General features: G+C 49.3%; 1 long non-coding RNA gene and 1 pseudogene across 9 annotated transcripts in view; one reads left to right on the forward strand and one right to left on the reverse strand.

Annotated features, from left to right (window-relative positions):
* LOC140692304 (uncharacterized) overlaps positions 1–442 on the reverse strand; it is a 36,190-nt gene extending 35,748 nt beyond the window's left edge. For all 9 annotated transcript variants that reach the window (XR_012067872.1, XR_012067868.1, XR_012067867.1 and 6 more), the window contains exon 1: positions 306–442. This is a non-coding gene — a long non-coding RNA (uncharacterized lncRNA). The remainder of the gene's footprint in view (positions 1–305) is intronic.
* Positions 443–6,331: 5,889 nt separating this feature from the next.
* LOC140692303 (protein sprouty homolog 2-like) lies at positions 6,332–11,728 on the forward strand (annotated as a pseudogene).
* The last annotated feature ends 6,969 nt before the right edge of the window (positions 11,729–18,697 follow it).

The following is an 18,697-nucleotide window of genomic DNA, read 5'->3' on the forward strand; positions in this document are numbered from 1 at the left end:
CCCTGTTTCAGTAATTTCTCAGCCCCTTTCACGTTACTCCCGAGTCCCCGCCCGTGACCTGCGGTGTAAACACCTCCAACCACGCGGCGAAGGGGGGGACCCAGGCAGTGAGAATGAGGGGCGCGAACAGCCCCGTGGCCCCGATGGACGCGGACCCTCACCCCGTCCCAGCAGCTGAGGACAACAGCCGAAGCGGGTCCGCCAGCGCACCCGTCCCCTCCCTCCTGGACTGGGAACCCAACTCGGCCAGGTCCACACACACCCCCGTATGAAGCTGGCTTAGCATGCGGGGAAACCGGCATTACCTCAGACAGCGAGCGAGGAGCGTCCTCCTCCTTGCAGGAACGAGGGCCACGCGGTCCCGAAGCCGCCATGGCGCCGCCCGCTCCGCCCTGAGGAAAAGGAGCGTCGCCCCCAGGGAAGACGCCGACCACGTCTGTCGCGGAATGCGCATGCGCCCCACCACCTAAGAACTGTTGGCTTCGCGCGCCCCCTGCAGATCCTTGGGAGCAGTGTTGGATGTTCAGAACTCACTGGAGAACACATGACCCGTCCCAGCCATGATGCTAAATCACTGGGAATCTCAGTGCCCTGGTCTCTTTGTTAATGTCACTGGTGATGCTCTGATTCAGCCATGTCTGCTCTCTTGCCTGGATCATGCCTCACTCCTTGAAACCACACCTCGATCAGATGCAGAAGAGTCTCAAATCCCATATTTAGAAATGATCAGGGTTGGTCTGGAATCCAAACCCAAATCTCTCAACTCCCTGGGGTCCTCTGAGGAGTGCGGTTTTCTCAGGACTGTCTGTTCCATGTCAGGAGCAGACCAAGCCTCAGGTAGCTTAGACGGAATGTCATGCAGCCCATGCTTTGGACAGTTCTCAGTTCTGACCTGCATAATCTTGAGACCCTTTTGTAATTCCTAACACCCTGTTTTGTCATACCTGTATGATGGTTATTGATGACAAACTGAAATATTGTTCTTATAATTCAGAGGTGCTATTGTTCTTCAGATAACAGGATATTTTGAAGGGATCAATTATTTATCACTCCCCCTAATTAAATATACTTTTAAAGCTAGAAATTTTTCGGGCGGACAATCAGGTCCTCTTCTTAAACCAGTTGCTGAGGATTATCTGGTCTGAGCTCCAGATCCTGATCCTGCTGGTGACTTATGGTGATACCAGTGTGAACATGTTTCTCCTTGTGCACCGATGTGGAAAGGGGACAGCCCTGTTCCCAAATGGGACAGTATCATGCTGACGCTAAAAGCAAGCACAAAAAAGAATCACACAGAGTCCCCAGTACCAGCTCTCCCAGGTAGAAACGCCACCTCCATCACAGTGTTCCTGTGCTCCCATCAGGCCTTCCCTGCTCCCAGCAGGTCCTACATGAGCAGTGTGACAGGTGACTGCCTGTCCCAGCACAGCATGGTGGTGACGATCCCACCTTAATCTGTTTATCTTTGGAAGTTCTCACACCTCTCTGAGCTTCACTTTGCTCTTCTCACAGACAGGGTTGTATAGGCATGGACCTCACAGGGTTATGGGAGGAAGTCATGGTACATGCTCACCTGGTGTCTGGCTCTGCAGAAAGGGCTACTGGGCGTGCTGTGTGTCCTCACATTTATCCTTCTCTCTCCCCAGTGAAAATACTCTCAGCCTCATCCTTCCCTGGCCTGTGGCCTTTCTGCATTTGCAAAAGAACATGCCACAGCACTTTAACCATGATGCCCTCACAGCCTCTTCTAGACGTGGTGCACCTCCCATATTCACCCACACAGATGAATCACAGGACAAACTGAAGCTGTAGGTGGTCTTTGGGCCCACAAGAGGGGCTGCTGTCTCCTCAGAACTAAGTAGGTTCGGGGGCTGTACTGGGGAAAGACGGACAGAACCTGGAGCTCACACATCTATTAATTCCCCTGAAGAAGAAAATGAGTCACAAAGCGCTGTGGGTGGGGTCCCAGCCTCCCTGGGAATCAGAGGATTGTTGGACTGAGCTGATCCCTGTGAGGCCCATCCCCCCAACAGCCCCATCTCCCTCACCTGCTCTCTCTACATGCACTTCCATGACCTCCATAACTGGGGACCAGAGCAGGAGGAGTGGGGAGCAACCCACTCACAAAAGTGTCTTCAGCCCAGTCCTGAAGCTCCTGTGCATGGAGGATGGGGTAGGCTGTGCCCATGGCCTTGGAGAGAAGGGTGTCGGTAAGACCACACTCACAGCGGGTCCCTGTCAGGCCTACTGCATGACCAGCCCTTCCGCTACAAGGACGGCTGTCACAGGGGTGGAAGTGGGCTGAGGCCACCACCTGGGTCCAAGAGCCAAAGAAGGGACTGTGAGAGCTCAGCATGGATGAAAGGCCAGGCCTCTGACTCTAGTTCATGCAGAAACCTCCCATGCCCTTTCCAGTACCTTGGGACCCTAGCGGCATCAGTACCTGCAGCTCACCTGGCAGCCCTGCACAGTTGGCCTACACTCCACAAGCCACATGCTGCAAGCTACAGTTCCCTCCAACATGATGCACCTTCCCCACCTCTTCCAGGTCACTACGAACCTTCTAGCACCCACTGAGGCAGGGCCAGAGGGTAGGAGGTCTGCAGGCAGGGAGAGCTGTCTGAGTTGAGGTTCAGAGGCTGTGTGTCCCTTTTTAAGGCAGCAGAGCTTTCTTTTGGGGGAAGACAAAGGGAAAGTTAGTTCTGTGGGTGAACCTTTCTCTTTACCCTCCTCTTGTGCCAACCCCACAGCTGAAAATTTGCTGAAGAGCCAGAGGAAGGGTCAACTTAGGGCCTGGAGACAACCCCTCTATGTTTTTACCAACACCACTGGTGCCGCAGCCAGCGTCACTGCCACCAGCTTCTCCAGTAGTGGCACAAGCAGCATCTACCCCAGTGGGGGCGCACTCTAAGGCGGAGCAACGGGGCCCGTCCACTCGGTCTTCCATCTCCAGCCTCAAAACTGGAGACAGAGCCAGCTCCAGCCCCAGGGCCCCTCTGTCTCTGATACATGACCAGGAGGAATGGGACAAGTAAGAAGCAGTCTGAACTCACAGCCTCTCCACAAGGCTGGCGGCAGAACTGCTGACTCTCCTGGATGTGCTGGTGGGTGGGCTCTCATGGGGGTACTGGGGCAGGGCTTCCCTTTGAAATAAGCTGTCCCACCTCATCCTTTCCAGGATCCAGACTTCTGGGACCAGAATCCAAGACCGCAGCTCCACCGCTTATCAACCATGTGACCTGGGCAACTTTCTCAAACCCAAGCCTTCTCTGTCCACCTGCAGAGATGGAGGATAACAGGATGTTCCGCACAGAGTGTATGTGTATATTAAATAGGTAGAACAGAAAGAATAGTGGGTGGGGTCTGGCCCATTGGTTGCGGGAGGGGAGGTCACCCTGTGCAACCAGGTCCAAGGGTCACCTAGAAATATGCTCAGAATTTCAGCTGCTCCAGCATTTATCACATATCTGATGTGCACTTAAACACAGGGAGAGAAACAAACAGTCTGAGTGTAGCTGCCACTGGGGAACATGAATCTGGGGAGTCAGACCAGAATGTGATCAGGATGGTAGAAGATGCCCCTGGGGTTGAATAGAGTGGAGCTGCCCTCTGGAGCCTGGAGTTAGTGAGGATGGGCTTGTAGAAATTCCCCTCTCCTTTACCCATCAGTGCTGGGTCCTGTGGGTACTGAGTCCCACAATCGGTGTGGTGCTAGTGCTCTCAACACAGAGAAAAGCCCAGGCTTCAGCCATGTCCTCTACTTCCTGGACTCCCACTCTGGTGACCCCCACCTGGGATGCAGAGATGAGGTATCGCTGATCATGTGATGTTCCCTCTGCTCCAGGAGGTGTTGAAGAAAGTGGTTCCCTCTCAATGTCTGGGATTCACCTAGTCCCAGAAAAACAGCCCTGGCAATGAGCACATGGCACCACCATCCATGCCACTATCACTCAGCTTAACAGTGTGGCCAACTGCATCATCACCCCTACCAGAAGGACTGAGTGTGGTGGCCCAGGAGCAAGCCTGGGTGGTGGGGCACTGGGTCAAGGCGGCCAGGGTATGGCATGGACCATCCAGTGGAGCCCGTCTCTGGAATCTTGGGAATGGCCTCTTCTCCTTTGCCTGCTTTCTGGATGGAAGTCTGCGATCCAGGCCCCTGCACAGTCCCAGGTCCATCCTGCAGGGCCGTGCTGAACTTGACTCCCAGCTCTCAGTGGGTGGATGCTTCCTACCTATCTCCTTCCTTGGGCTGAGCTAACTTCATTCCTGTGGATTTTCAACATCCTGCTGTCTTATGTATTGTGTGCCTTCTAGGTCCTCCCTGGGCTCTCTGGGTGTGTGTCTCATCCAGGGCAAATTGAGACAGTGAGGGGACTAAAGCTAGAGCAAGCAGGGCAGCAACTTCCCACCTCCAAGCCTGCTATGTTCCCTTCCCCAAGGGTTCCAGTCCTCAGGAAATTTTGCTCCCTGAATGCAGTCCTCTCTGCTCTGCCTCAAATCACTCTCCGAAGGAGACATGGGGCTGTTTCTACGTGGGTGGGTGTCTCTCCACAGGAAGTTCAAAGTCAATGTGGGGTCACTTATTTGTCTGCCATCCCCACCCCCAGGCAGCTGGCACCTCCTGGGGGAAACAAATTTGACAGACATTACCTGGGTTGGGGGCCAAGTCTCTAAGCCCCCTTGGGAAATAGGCCATCATTCCTAATGCTTTAGGAATTTATTTTCTTAAACGTCCCAGGGGCTGGAGTCAAATTGGAGAATTTATAGTGTTCTCTTTATACCAACAGAGCCCTGCCCAGCTGAAACTCAAACTGATGGAATCAGATCTTCTCAGTAGAAATGGAAATGGAGGCCCCAGGTGACCAACCCCAGGGCTCCATCCCCAGCCCCACAGCACCTTCCTGCCCAAAGAATCCCAGTGAGACCCTCATCCATGCAGTCTGAACACTCCATGTTCTCAAGTAAAAGGGATTTGCCCTTTAACTCCTCATGCACACATTTTCTCTGAACTTCTCCTTCCTTCTTACCCTTCCCCTTAGGAGGGGCTTCTGGAAATGTAAAGATCCGTGTAGCAAAGCCGATTCCTGGAGCAGGGGTCTGCTCATCGAGGTAGCGTGGAGGCCTGAGGTCTGGAGGGAGGAGGGTCAAGGAGGGACGGGGACGGGGTGGGATGTAGTTTTCAGTTTCTCACTAAAGCGTCTGAAAAATCCCCATCTTCTCTGGATCAGCAGGACGAGGGATGTGTTCTGTCCACAGAAAAGTGGAGGGGCAGGAGACCCTGGGAATGTGTTGTGTCCGTGCTGCTCCAGGAGGGGGCACTCGATGGCAGCGCTAGCAGGTCTCTGGCTCCCATTCTAGTCCCTGCCGCTGGCACGTGGCTTCTTTCAGGCTCCTGGGTGGACGGGGTGGGTAGGGGTAACTTTCTTCCCTGACCAGCCCCATCTAGCCTCAGGAGCCCAGGTCCTTGCTGCCCATTCTGTCTTCACTGCACCTCCGAGGGGAGGGCGCCCTTCTCATCCCAAGGATGAGCACTGCAGGGTTCCTATGGTCTAGGTGTGCATATTGCCGCCCAGTCCTGGGTCCTAGTGGCTGGACCAGAGACAGATATGTGTTCATTCTGTGACTCCACAATGTGCCCAACTCACCATCAATGCTGGTCAGTCACGGTCAGGATTCTCACCCTGGTCCCCAGTCAGCAATGACACAGGCCCCGGGTGGCTCATGAGAAATGTCTGGGAACTAATGGGAGCTTAGTTGATCCTTCCTGAATGACTTCAGAAGCTTCATGTGAAAGAGGAAGCAAAGTGTCCTGTCCCCTTCGACCTTGTGACTCAGAGGTGGTGCCTCAGGGGTCACGTTCCTGAGTGCATGAAGAAAGCCTGCTTTGCAGGGGATGTTCTGAGCTGTTCCCGGAGAGGGCAAGTCTTCAGCATGGCCTTGTTTTCAGCCTGGATGGCTGAGACTCCAGGGATCCTGGGGCAGGCAGGGACCTCAACCTGGCCTCCAAGGCCCATGTCCCCTCTATCCACAGCTCCACCCAGATGGGGGCCTTCATCGCTTGGGAGCCCGAAGGACACAACTCCCACCAATGGCGGAGCTGGGCTGGGGGAGGGACGCTGCCCCAGGGCCTCTGGCTGAGAAGGGGTTATGGCCTTTCCTCTGTGGGCCCCTGAGCACCGCACTGCCCCTCGGCGGGCCTCTGCCTCCTCAGCCGGGAAATGGAGAGAGGATGACCCCGTGGTGCCAGCCTCACAGAGCGGTGATGAGGAGAAAGGAAGGAGGGTGTGGGGCTTTCTGTTCTGCTTCAGCAGGAGGTGAGGATAAAAGTGACATGGCCCTGAGACCTCAGGAGAACCTGGCGGGTAAGTGGGCGTCCAATACTTGCCAGGTGAAGAAACAGGCTCCGGGGACTAGGCCACAGCCCCAAGTCACAAACCCAGTGCGTGCCAGCGCTGAGATTGTTCTGGAATCAAAGCATGCTGGAGGGCACATAGCACTGCTACCAGTGCCCTGGTCAGCTGTCAGGGTCTGAGGTCGGGGGGCTTGGGGAACCGGGTGAGGGGGCAGGCTCAATGGCTCTGTCCTCCACTCCGGCAAGAGCAGCCTCCAAGCCCAGCGCCCTGGGGCGGGGCCTCCAGAGCCCGGGAGAGGCTGCGGGAGTGGGTGAGTGCCCTGCAGGGGAGGGGCTGCAGGGTCAGAGGAGGGCGCTACCCCCAGCTGGAAGCCCTCAAATCAAGGGAGGTGGGGCCTTCCTCCTCCAGCCCCGCCTCCCACTGCCACGTTAGCTAAGATCCTCATTCCAAGTGACTGCCAGGAGGGCCTGGAAAAGCTGATGCACGTAGACTTGGTGATGGGAGTAGCCAAGGTTCAAACACCCTGTGATTTGCTGACAGAAGTCTTGGGGGTTGATTAGGAGCCAGAGTTCTTGTAGGTCAAGGGGTGTGGAGATCGAGGAGGCTAGTAAGGGTTCCAGACTGCTCCACCTGCAAACAGTGGGGTGGACCCAGAGCTGAGGGTGAGTGGTTTTCACGGAAGGGTCTGTGGGGCCCTGAGATCAGAATCCAGGTTAATCCCCTCCCTCAGCATAAACATCACCAACCTGGTGATGCTGGACCCAGTGTGGAGGGTGATCTGGATGTAAGTCTGGGGGCTGAGCAGGGGAACCAGGGTCAAGGCCTGGGAAGAGAGAGGCCACACACCAAGGCCTGGGCTGTCAGCATTCAGCAGACCTTTTGTGAGACCCTCATGGCCAGTCCTGTGAGCTGGGGTGTCAGGCACATTTTAGGGGTGAGGAAAAGGAGGCTCCACATACAAAAGTGGTCCAAGTTCCCTGGGCTGGTGGAGCCACAGAACTGGCAAACCACAGAGCTGCAGGGTGTTTTGTTTGAGCTGGACTCAGCCTCTCCCACAGGGGCTTCCATAGGGTGAGAGTGAAATGGAGCCTCGCAAAGTCCAACATCACATAAGTGGCGGAACAGTCCCCTCCTGCCCCAGGCCTCAGCTTCCCTGTGTGTCAGCAGAGAGGGTTCTGCTACAAGCTCCCCAAGACTCAGCCCCAATGTCTTCCCTTCTTTGGTGCCAAGACATTGGTTTGGATCTAAGTCCTGATTTCTGCGCATGCCCGGCCCCCTCCTGGGGCCTGGTCACAGGGCAGCAGGAGAAGGAATGGGCATGGGGGCTGGCAATGACGGCAGGGCTCTTCCTGCTGGGCTTCGGCTGCCTGCCTTCCAGGGGTGTGAGTCTCTCCCATGTGTACATGTTAAACTTTTGTTTGATTTTCCCCTGTTAATCTCTTTCATGTCAATGTAATTCTTAGACTGGCCAGAAGAACCTAGAAGAATAGAGCAAAACTTCTTCCTCCCCAACAGTCCACAGTGAGGACGAGCTGCAACTTCTCCGGCTAATCACACCTCACTCACAGCTGCTGCAGGTGGAGATCCTGGGGCGACTGACAAAAGCCAGCAGAACGTGAGATTCTTACCAGGTCAATCTCCTGGGTCTCTGCCTGCAGAGTATTTTGTAAATGAGAAAGGTAAGAATTTTCCTCTTCTAGAATTCTATTAGCAGGAGAAAATATTTGTAGGGTTAGCTCCTTGGACTCAACAATTCTTGGTTTGAAATTCAGTGAATTACTCTTGGTTTGTGGATCTTTTCCCAACCAGACATTGTCACTATTTTTCTTTATCTCTGTCTTTTGTGTCATTTGTCATAAGGAGAACAACCACAGGTCAAATTAGACTTTCTTTTTGTCTGTTCAGTGTCTTGAGATCTTGGCCTGTTGGCCAGTGAGGAAACTCCCTGGTCTGTCCCACTCAGGAGGGGCATGCACAGTGTGAATTTGGAGACCAGCTGAACAGACTGGAACTCCAAGCCTTCTCCTGGTCAGTCTGCACCAGTTCTCAAGGGAGCTTGCCATAAGGTGTCCCAGTCCACGAGGGGTCACTGTTGTCTCAACCTTTGCTGCTTTATTACTGATATAAGAATGTTTTTTACTTTCTCAGACTTTCTAGGTAATGAACTTTTGGATCATGGGGGCTACATCATGTTTGCCGTCAACAAGGATACCTCTTGCACCCATGGTAGACTGGAAAGTCCCCGCTGGGTCTTTCTACAAATAGGCTATTAAGATATTATTCTTCAATGGCCAATGATGGATCCTTTGAGTTGGAAAAACTTCTAAATTGCTAATTTTTTTACAAACCTCTCATCACTGACAGCTATTTTATTAGCACTAATGGAAAGACCAAATTTAAAAGTGGATACAACGAAATATAACAGCTAATCTGTAGAACAGCTTTAGTTAAAAAAAAAAGAGTAGAAAAATAAAGTTTCGAGAGGCCTTACTGAATTTGCAGTCTCAGCTTCCCCAAGTGGGTTTTTCAGATGATATTTAAAAACTTAGACTAATGTCAGGCACAAATTATTATTTTTTGTCATTGATATGTCTTGATTTATGCAATAACGCACTAATTATTTCACTGCTCAGGTTAAGTTTTTCTGAACCTTGACTTTCCTTTGATAAAAATGACTTTCCCTCTTCCCTGAAAAATGAGAACATATCCTGTACCCCTCAGAACCAAGGGTCCTTCCGAGTTGATACGACCCCCACAGAGAGAAAGTGAAAAGCACGCTCAGTGCCTGAGGACCACGGCTCTTTAGTTGCGCCATCGCCCACGGGCACTTTCAGGAGCTACAGTGACTGAAGGCCTCGGGACATCTAGCCTGGGAGGAGTTTCTCTAGACGCAGGAATAAGGAAAAGTCTCTTCTTCCTAAACGTGATGCTTAAATACTGTCTCTGCCTGTCAATACAGGCAAGGGCTTCCAGTGCCAAAGTGCTTTAGAAGTGATGCCTGAACTTGGCCTCCTCACCGCAAAGACTGAACTGAGGCTTGAGGGCAGAGTTTTGGATGAAGCAGAAAAGACTGCTTTATTTCTTTGCCAGGCAAAGGAGCTCACAGTGGGCTAATGCCTCCAAGACTATGGGCCTGCCAGGGAGAGAAGGAAGAGTGCTTGAATTCAAGGAGTGGCACTGGTTTCCTTAGAGATCACATTCTGGGTGACAAATTGTTGCAAAATTGTCCTTGCTTTTGCTGAAGCAGCTGTTCCTTCCACTGGGCATGTCATTATGGGCACATTGTTGACCTCTGGCTTTGGGAATCTTCTAATATTCTTGTGCTTAGAACAAAGGGTGTGCAGGAAGGGAGGCTGTGGAAAAGCGCTAGAAAAAAAGTGTGCAGTTTAAAGTCAGGCTGGTATATGTCTCTAATATCTATGCAGACTGAGACCCAGGGCCTCCTTCTACAGCACCGGCACAGGACAGGACCTACATCTCAAACAGCAAAACACAAAGAAAACACAAGAGACTACAAACAAGTGCCTGTGTGTGCAGTTGCAATGAGTTATGAACAATAAGAGACAGAAAACAGAAACCCAATTGCCATTTCTGAGGTGTCGGGGGCAAAAGCACACAGCCCACCAGGGGGCTGGGCAGACCACCCAGCCACCCCTCCTCTCCAGCCTCACCCTGGTGGGCCAGAGCAGGAAAAACACCATCTGAACCTTTGAACACTTAAGCAGTTACAAATACCAGATGGTCGCCAATGACAATACTCCCCACTGGGAATTCCTTCCATATCTATGGAAAGTGGGAAGTGGACGCCATTCTCCCCTAACTGCTTCCTAATTAACTGGGGTTTCATCTGGGTTTTTTTCTGATGGAAAAATGCACGTGTTCATGCCATTTAGTAAGGGGTCATGTTAGAGATTTTACCATAGTTTGACAAAGGTAGGATACAAAGCACATCAAAAGCTAAAAAACATATAAAACCCTGGAATAACATTGATGAGCACAAGCAATAGCTGAAATATTCCTGAAAACACAGAGCACAGCTTTTAGGAATTGAAAAGAAACTTGGAAACCAATGAGGGACGTCAGAGAGAACTTCAGGGGCATTTGTGTCAGCGCCGTCAACATTCTGAATCCAGGTTTTCACGTCATCAAGAAGGGAAGGGGCATTTCCAGATTCATCAGGGATGTGAACACAGTGCGTGGCAGGAGTAATCACACTGGTTTCTCCCTGAGAAGCCGGCAGTATGTCTAATGCCACCTGGCTCTGAAAAGCTGTCTTCCACACTAGGGGGAACTCCGTGTTCAACAGTGTAAAACTCTGCTGGCTATCACTCGGGGCTTTTGTGTGAAGTTAGCCAAGGCCTCTACATGCAGGGTCACCTTCTCCAATCCTATATTAGGGACAAAGAAGTTGAGTAGACAATCAAACCAGAACAGCGTGAGGACAAGCCCCAGCAGCAGCCCTTCTGAGAAGAGGCTGCTGGGTCATCCTTCTCCTTGGAGTAACCAGGCACAGCCCAGATCAGAGCTCAGGCCAGGTGAGCTTAAGCCACTGAGCAAGGAAGACTTGGGGCTGCACACCTACGTGTGTGAGGACTGCGGCAAGTGTAAATGTGAGGAGTGCACCCACCCAAGGCCTGCCATCAGGTTGGATCTGCAACAAGCAGTCCCTGCACTTGGCCCAGAATGTGACTGACTGGGACCTGTGTCTGCATGTGAAAGGTCTCATCTCTCATTTTTCCAATGATGATGAGGACGACTTGTGTCCCTGCTGCCAGTCTCACCACTGTACACACTGGTCGGCCACAGGTGTCATCTCCCTCTTCTTGTCCTGACCATGGTGTTACCTTTCAGCCTAGGGTTGCCCCAGATTGTGCCAGGGGTGTTACGATCTGGTGAACAATTCTTAATGACACTGTAAACATTCACATAGGTTGCTGCAAAACTCCCACTGTTTTTTCCAGACACAATGTGCTGTATCTCTGTTTACACAACACCACCTGTATCTGAGAAAACCAACTTATGCCCCACTACATGACACAGTCACAAAACACCACACCACTATGTTGCACATTGGGAAGCGTGTGAACCGATCAGCACATTTTCAGACTGTGTCTTGCCCCACAGAAGCCTTCGCTGCAAGACCCTCACTTCCCTTGGACCCCATGCACACCACACAGTCACAGTAAAACTTAACTTTTACTTTCCAGGCTTCCTGACAAACCGTTCAGTGCAAAGAATATCTATGTGAAGATCCACCACTCTGTAAAAAAGAATATTTTAAGAGGCTATTTTAAATTTGATCTTGCTGGAACTTTTTATAAGGGACCTCAAGTTAAACTTTAAAAGGCCTCCCAAGGTCAGGAAAGCCACGCCACCAGCCCTCACCTGCAGTACCTGCGGGCCCAGGTGGATTTTTCTCTTCCTGAGTTCCAAAATATCTTGAGGTTCCTGCAGCTGCCATGAAGTGGCCTTCCTCATTCACTTGGAAAGGTTGCTAGGAACCTAAGAGTTTCCTGGAGGTCTCAGGTAGAAGGAAAAGATAAATGCTTCAATTCTGTTCACAAAGGTGTAATTTAACAAATTTCTGTAAGCCATAATTAGCTTCAGGGGAAGATTATCTCATATCTGGAAAATAAAGATTAAAAGCCAGAAATATTTCAGATAAAACCAAAAATTGGAACTATATACATCAGTTTACTCCATTTCATGTAACTAATATTTCATTAACAGTTTTATGAAATAAAAAATTCCATTAGATTTCTTTAATTTCTTACCCAGCTCAGTGGTATGATCTGAAAATCAGAAACCTGTACTTATCAAAAAGTGCTTTCCATAAACCTTTTGAAAAGGAGGCGTTTTGCAAGGGCATCAGAGTAAAAGCCTAACTGTCTATGAGTGACAGAAGGCTCAGGAAGGCATGGTTACAAACCTGATTACAATTCAGCTGACAAAGAAACTTGGTTAATGCTGTGACATACATTTTAAGACAATAACTGGAATTATGATTGATAATATTTTATCAGGACATACCAAATTTTAGGTATTCCATATAACTTCTAGAATCTTTATGCTAATAACATTCACAGGTACAATATAATGTAAGATATTTTGTCATCACTCATTCAATAATGCTTCCTATGTAATTTAACATATCAAATGAATGCAATCAGTTTGGGATCTCTTTTGGGGATGCTCCATGGGCTCTTTGAAGCATTCCAAAGTTAAATGGATGTCAAAGTAACTTAATTAATATTTGATAATTGGGAATTTTGTCAGAGTTTTAAAATACTTGGTCAGATAAGATCATAGATCATTGCAAAACAATTCTTATTTGTTTAACCAGAATGACAATAAAATATTTAAAGAGCAGCTAGGGAACAGATTGCCTAAAGACAAAGAAATTCACATACTCTGTTATCAGAAGCCACTCAACAGTTTAAGAAATCTTTCTTTCACTAACAGAGAGTAAAAACAAATGCAACCTTGCATCTGTCTACTCTTAACAAAATCCGTTTACCTAATTACATTTAATCAAGCCTTAGATTTTCTTAGAAAATCCCAACCATGTACAAAATTCTTTTCTCAGTGTGTCTTTTCCACAAACCTCCTTCAACTATCTGTATCCATATTGTTTTGTCCCTTATTTTTTTCTGTTCAGAAACAAAAAGCTCAAGGAGAAAATCATCTTTTTTCTTTTTCCTTTTAACAAAAATCATTTCCATTCCTCACACCTTTATTTATTGAAAACATACTTCCAATTTTTTCTTACACACTGAAGGGCATACATACGGCATGCGGTATTACAGTAAAATACCACCTTTCCCCTAGTCATGGGTCTGTACCTAGTGTTGAACCAAGCAATCAAAATTCTTCCCAAAGGACTGTGATGAAACAGAAATGATGTCACCCATTTTGATCTCTAAGCAAAAGACACGAAGCAGATCTCAGTCAGCAGATGGAAGCCTCAGAAACCAGAAAGACCAGAAACTGAAACTGAACTACAGAAATCCAGAATGGGTTCCAAGTCCCACTAAGCCCGTGATCACTACCCAGGTGGCAACTTCCAGATCAGGAATTCCAGTTAAGGGGTTCCACCAGATTGAGAATCCCTTTTCCAGAGTCTTACCCAGACATGGGCCCGGAGTCCTGCTGTGCACCCCTAGGGACTTACGCTAATTCTGGCTGAGGGGTCGTGACTTCTCTGATGTTGCTTTTCTTTTTCTCCACATAACTTCAGTGCAGCAGGAAGTCTAAGCTGGTGCAGGTGAGGGAAAAGGGTGTTTCCCCAAATCAATAGTGGCTTCAGCAGATGCCTGGGTGGTCCCTCCTCCATTCTGCACTCCGTTCCCATAGTCCCAACCACCAGAGACAGAAAAGTATGACCCTGATGAAAGCAATTGGAGTATATGCAAATAAATTGAAAGACATCTCAGGTTCATTGGTTGGAAGAACTATTATTGTTAAGAAATATTTCTACTACTCAGAGTGATATGTATATTCAATGTAATGCCTGTCAAAATTACAAGGGCATTGTTCCCTAAAACAGAAACACAATTATGCAATTGAAACTTGGGTTTGAACAAATTAATAGAGCATAAAAGTGTTCAAAAATGCAATAATTGAACTTTCAACTTTGTAAGTTAAAAGAAAATAAAGATAAACACAAGTGAAATAGGTTTGACTCATTTAAAATAAAGTAAATTTTAATAAAAATTTAAACATAATTAGGAATAAAGAATTAAATGAAGAATGATTATTTTATTAATAACAATTTTAAAAAGCAAAACTTTCAGGGAAATAAAATAAAAAAGGACAATTCAGACTTCATTCTCATTCAGGATGTAAAAATTTAGAAGTTTTAACTCTATCTAACAACAAATGAAAAACTAACTAAACAAACAAAATCAATGACTCCTGTTAGAAGCCTCAGAGTACTGAGGTTACAGGGCACATTGCCACCCCCAAACTGGGGAGACAGACAGATGGACACAAAGACATTCACTGACCAGAGTAGAAATGCACAAGCAGAAACCTCCATGGACCCCAGGGAGGAAACCTGAACCGTAGCTGACAAACTGCTGGAGGCTCAGTGCTCCAGTCTGAGAGTTAAAAACTGCAGGGGCCGCAGTTCTAGGAGGGCCCCCACTTTTGTTCAGGATTCCTACCAGGTTCTCACATTGACAATTGGAGACAATGTGCCTCACTTCCAGCAGGGGAAAAAGAAAGCAACTATTTTGAAATAGGCCCACAACATTTCATTCTTCTTAATGAGGGCTGCCCTCAAGAGAAAATAAACAGACCATAAACAACTGGGGACTGAGCAGAACATAACTGCCCTGAAATACACAAGTCCAGCCCTCCCTGGAGAAACCATATAAATGTAACAAATGTAAGAAAAGCAGTAACCAGAGAGCTAATCTTTATTCATACCAAAGAACTCACATGATAGAGAAACTTAATGTTCACAACCAATGTAAAAAAGCTCTCATTGATCATAAGAACATATTCTCATTGCTGAGCAGACAGGTCTATAATGACTCTGGGTGAGCCTTCATCCAAGCTCCAGCCCTGGGTGCACACAAGAAAATGATATATAGGAATAATCTCTAAAACACAAAAGAAGGAAAAGCATTATTTTATTTGGAGAAGAAAGCTCTTAGATTGCACAAAATAATTCTTAGTGGAGAATCAATTCAGTCAATTACACGTTGGGTTTCTATTCCTCACACAGTGACACTTGCAGGACATTGGAGGATTCTCACTGCAGGAAACACTGTCAGTGTCATAAGTGGAAGAGGGTCTTTAGTGATCACTCATTCCTCAGTCAACTTTTGTGATCTCACACTGCAGAGATGGCAATGTTTCAGTCAATGTGACAAGGCCATCAGCTGGAATCCGTGTCAGAAAACATACTGAAAAGACAGGCTACGAAGAATCCTTTAGCATACTGCTGAGCGTTGGACTTTTGCTAATGATCTATTATTTTAAATTATAAGGTAAAGACAGGATTCCAAAATGTTCTTGGAAATGCTGAAGGAAATTTTGGAAACAAGTAATAACAAGATAAATCAACTGCAATTAATTCATTCTTGCTTATATGCCTACAGTAATAGTTGTTGCTGAATTTGTCTTGACAAAACCATGGAACATTATGATGAATGAAAATGGAATATTTTTTCCTTCAATAATATATAACTAGTAATCCTTTAGTCAATCCCTATAGTTAATGAAATAAACACTATTACAAAGATATACATCAATCAGAAGATAACTTTGAATGATTCTGGAAATTGTGATGCCAAAAATAATGTCTTTAATATTAATTATATATGTATGTATGTATATAAATATATATTTAATATTTATGTGCATATACAAAAATAACAAGAATGAGAGATAATTCTGATAAAAGAAAATTGAAGTGTATTTTAAATTTTTGAGGGGGCTTCCACACCAGCCCTCACAGGCTCCCTCTTCCGCCAGCTCCCCCTGCCCCCTCCACACCCACCCATATACGGGAGCTCAGCCACCGGCCTGGGCATCTGCCTCGGGTTGCCTTGCTGCTGAACAGCACACATGTGAAATTAAAAAAAAAAAAAATCACCCCAAGAAAATTCCCTCTGTGCAAGTTAAAAATGAATGAATTAATTAATATGTATGTATGTATGTATGTATATAAATCTCTCTCTCTCTCCCATGTGCTCCTTACACCCCGGGACCCGCGAGGGGGCACGGGCTCCGGCCGAGGGGCCTCTCCGGCCGGCGCGGCTCCCCCGGCCTCCCCGGACGCGCAGAGCTCAGCGCCGCAGCCACTCACAGCAGCTTCTTCCCCGAAAGCCACGGCGCGGGGGCCGCTGCCGACCGTGTGAGAGGGGACGCGGCCCACCGCCGAGGGGTGTGCGGGCTCAAGATCCAAGCCGCAGCGCCACCGCCGCCACCGCCGCGCCCGGGGAGGCGGGTGTGGAGAACGAGCCCGAGACGGCGAAGCGCAGCGACCGCGGACGGCGCAGCCCCGTCCCCGCCGCCGCCTCCGCGCGGCGCCGCCCGCCCGCCCGGCGCGCGCCTTCAGAGCCCCGTCCGCACCGCCCTCCCCCGGGTCCCCGGGCCCCCGCCCGGATTTACGCCTTCTCCGGTGTTGCTCAGCCTAATCCATTCCCTCCCACCGAGCAGGGCTGCACAAAAATAAAAGAAAAACAGAATGGGAGGAAGGCTTTGCTTTTCTTGTTCCCTTTGGCTGGGTGGCCGTGCTGAAATTGTCAGTTCTTTTTGTCCCCACCCCAAGTTCACAGTCACCTGGGGAGCTCCCGAGGGGCTGGAGTCTGTGAGAGCGGGTTGAAAACTAGCAGAGCTCCACAAAGCCCGACCAGGGCGTCTGCACCGCCGCCCGATCCCGCGGAGGGATCATCCTCCTCCAGCCGCCTCCCTCGCTCTGCGTTTCTCTTCCAACCCCCGACCTCCTCCGCTCTCCGGCCGAGCCTGCTGCCCAGCGCCAGCTCCATCCTCCACCTGCCCCCTGGCTCCTCGGTCCCCGGCCAAACCAGCGATGAGATGTGAGGCAGGAGGGGGATTTGCGAGGGGACCTGCCTGCTTCCCACTCCCATGGCTCCCTGCCTGCTGCCTCCTCCTGCCTCCTGCTTCCCTCCTGCGTCTTTCTGACGCTCCCTAGTCGCCTCTGGTGTGCATCTGAGTGTGCTTTTTAGAAATTGCTCCTTGCTTTTGCAACCCTGAAGCCAAAGTGGGGTGATGGGGGCACCTAAAGGAGAAGCGGGATGTTAAAAAGGCAAGAGACTGTAGATTTGCAACACTGGACAACCAGCGGAGTACCCTGGCTCTTCTGATCTCTGTGCCAGGTGGAGGAACTTCCCGGTTTTAGAGCAAGACACTCATTGTTCTCAGTGCCCCCTATTTCCTCCGGGTTTAGGATCCAAGGAGTCCCAGCAAAATGTTCTCCCCCTGGGCAGTGGCAAGGTGGTATCAGGGTGGTAGTTGGGAGGATTTCTCAAGAAGAAGCAACCATTGCTCCCACCTCAGTTTTGGTAGCTGGGTGGAGTTCTGGGTTGAAAGTAAAAGTTCCCCAAATCCTGGTGGGTTTAGGTGAAGGGGATTCCAGGGTAAAGTCAGAGCTGGGAGATCCTTCTAAGTGTGCATCCCCTTCAGTATCTGCCTCCCATCCCTTGCCAGCTCCAAAAGTTTAAGTTTTAAACAGTAACAAGAAGTCAGTCCTAGAGGGTGGAGACTGGCAGTAAAATTTCACAGAACTCTGAGACCGACAATGAGTCATTCCCTGACTTAACTTGTCATTGTTGTTGCTGAGAGATGAGTGGGAAAGTGGGACATAGAAGAATGTTGCAGAAGTGGGAAGGGTTCCTTTTTCAGGACCCCATAGTACAGCAAGGTGTACATACACTTGATCTTGTAACCACAAAGAATTTCCCCAAGGAGATGCATTTCATAGCTCTTCCCTGAACATGCTCACTCCTTGCTTATGATGAAATAGTCCTAAGAACAAGCTGGGAGAAAGGTGTGTTTGGCAGGGGATCAGAGGTCCCAGCACTACGGTTTCAGAGACGGAAAAGGTGAGATTGTGACCCTCAGCAAGGCCTGCCTCCCCTACCTGGGGATCCCCAGAATTCCACATGCTGCTCACATCTGTACCCCTGTGGTGTCTACCATCCCAGGAGGGCAGGACCCCGTGCTGTCAGCATCACTGCTCTACCCTGGGAACCTGGCACACAGTAGGTATTCAGTAAATCATCATTGAATGAACAGTAATACTGGGTCCAATTTCTGTGGGTGTCTGTCCCCCCAGTTCAGGGACCCCTCAGGGCCCACCTCACAACTGACATGAAAATAATAGTATCACCAGGAGCAACAACAGTTCCTCAGAATAAGTGGGCTTTTCCAAGCACTCTCCACCTGTTGCATCAGCCTCCCAGCCGGGAGGTGGGCTGTGAGGGGCAGCAGGCAGCACTGCACTCTCCACTGTAACAAGGAGAAAGCCAAGGGCCACAGAGAGGAGTGCCTTTCCAGTGTCAATGCTCACTTTCCCAACTTTTGGGAGACTGGAGGCTTTTCTGCTATATTCTGGACCTGAAGCTGCAAACCTGAGTGGACATGCCGCCCTCTCTGGAGCAAAGAACCACTAAGTGACCTGTCACTTGTCACCAAGCAGAGGGATTCATCCCAGCTCATCATGCTAACTGCAGATTGGGCTAATAGCAGGATCCTCTGGGAGACATCACACTCTTCCCCTGTGGAAATGGGTGAACAACCCACAGGTTTCCTGGAGAGGATGGTGACATGGCCTCGATCTGGCCAATCAGCATTTTCCATCCTCCCTGGCC

Source organism: Vicugna pacos, unplaced genomic scaffold (genome assembly GCF_048564905.1).
Source record: "Vicugna pacos unplaced genomic scaffold, VicPac4 scaffold_5, whole genome shotgun sequence".
NCBI classification, from domain to species: domain Eukaryota; kingdom Metazoa; phylum Chordata; class Mammalia; order Artiodactyla; family Camelidae; genus Vicugna; species Vicugna pacos.